We start from the raw sequence: 2,117 nt of genomic DNA on the forward strand, positions 1-2,117 counted from the left end.
TCATGTTGCTTGGTGCAAAGTTTTTAATGTTCGACTCGTTGACTCTGCAGTGCCAACAAACAAAGGTTGTCTCAATCAACCAGCTCTTCTTTGTCCCTTGCTTTCCATCATACGCTTTTCAGCTCAGTCTAGCCTGGGTTTGAATCTCGAAACAGCTATAAAATGTCATTTCAATGTTTCACAGGTGGGGTGATTCATCAATGTGTGTGCCATCCCTCGGATGGACGTTATACTGGGTTCCCATAAAGATCCCACGATGTCCTCTGTGAAGAGTGGGTGAGCTATTGCCTGCACCGTGAACAAATTCCACGTTCTTGCCCTAACCAGCAGAGGGCATTGCATCAGTGGCACAGCCATGCCCTCCGCCGATGATGCCACCCCGCATCCTTGTGCTGCAGAGAATGACGAAGAAGAAGCAATGTTTGCTTGGGGATTTTAACTTGTACAACCTTTTCTAGCCAATAGCTATTTTAACATTTTTTGTGCTGTTCTTCGAATGTAATTCTTAACAACACACAATGACTGGTAAGATACTAGACTTGCTAGGGCAATGCTCACAACTGTCCATTGCCTGACTTATGAACTTGATGGCTGCATGAACACGTACAAACACTGTGAGTTGTGTGTTAGCTCTCATACGAGCCTCGACCAAGGTATACAAAAAAAAAAAAAAAAAAAAAACGAAAATAACAGGAGAAAAAGATGAAAGGAAAATAAGAATTTATGAAATACTATTTTCATTACCTGCTCCAATGAAATATCAGACCCAGCCAATCACATTGTGAGATTTGGGTCAAACTTCCTTCTCGGCCAACTTCCTTTTATTTTATTTTTACCAGTCATCCCAGTTTTTTTAACAAGGCTCATGGTGGAGCTGCCACACACATCTCACAAATGGATATAATAGATGAGAAACTAGAGGGGGAGCACTCGGTAGAGTGCAAAACCTCTGCCGCCAATACTGCTAGGTCACTCAAGTGAACCTGATATCCTATTCATTCAATTTGACATCAACAGTGCTCACAGAGTTATAGTTTGCAACTTTCCCTTTTACTTTTAACTTTTACATACTCAATTCATTCGTCATAACTAGATTCCTCGAGACAGAAATTGATTTTACATGGGTATATCCACCTGAAGTTCCAAAATCAGCTGCAATTATAATTTTGGCATGTTTTTTGTTGGAAATCACTTGTAACATGTAAAAATGCCAAAGAAATTCGAAATGTTGTTGACAAAAAGTTGCAAAAAAAAATTTTCTCCAACAATTTTTTTTTGGGGGGGGGGGGGGTTGGAAATAACTGAAAACATGTAGAAATGCAAAAAAAAAAATTCAAATATTTTTTCAAAATGGCCGTCATAGCGGCCATATTGGATTTTGGACCAAGTCCAAAATCTAATGGCATGATCCTTGGACCATACCTAATCCCCCCACCAAGTTTCGTCGAAATCCGTCGAGGAGTTTTTCCGTAATACTGTTCACAAACAAACAAACAAATAAAACAATGTAACCCGCAGGGTGACCTGTATCTTGCCAAAAGGTGACCACGTGTGACTTCTTTAAGGTCACACTGAAGTGAACAGAGCTGCTATCCACCAGGAGCCACTCCTTGAGGAATATCTGCCTACGAGAGATTCCGATGAGAATCGTTCTACAGAGTAACCATGAAAAATATGCGTTTGCCTCATAACGTCACCAAATGACGTCATAATGTCTCAAGCTTGACATATCTAGAAAGCACTCATCAAGGTGTTCAATTTGAGGTACTACACGATATGGTTCCTAAAACTTGAAAATTTGACCTTGGGGTCAAATATGTTTGACCTTTGGAGTTAACAATGAAGGTCAAGGCCAATCGCCACCAAAAATTAAGCAGCTGAGCGCCAGACCATGAACTATATTCCCATGAAGTTTGAAGACGATCCAATCAAAATTACTTAAAAAATAACGGTTTCGTCGACTCCCCTGATTAGCGACAAAGTGACCTTGACCTTTGACATTGACCTTCAAAATTTTATGCGCTGAAAGGGACCTCTATAGGCCTCTGATATGCGAAGTTACAAAAATTTTCAATGATAACTGTGCTCTGCAGAGTGATTTATACGTGATTACAGAC

Source organism: Eptatretus burgeri, chromosome 10, assembly GCF_056783735.1.
Source record: "Eptatretus burgeri isolate ZD-2024b chromosome 10, Ebu_testis_v1, whole genome shotgun sequence".
Lineage (NCBI taxonomy): Eukaryota > Metazoa > Chordata > Myxini > Myxiniformes > Myxinidae > Eptatretus > Eptatretus burgeri.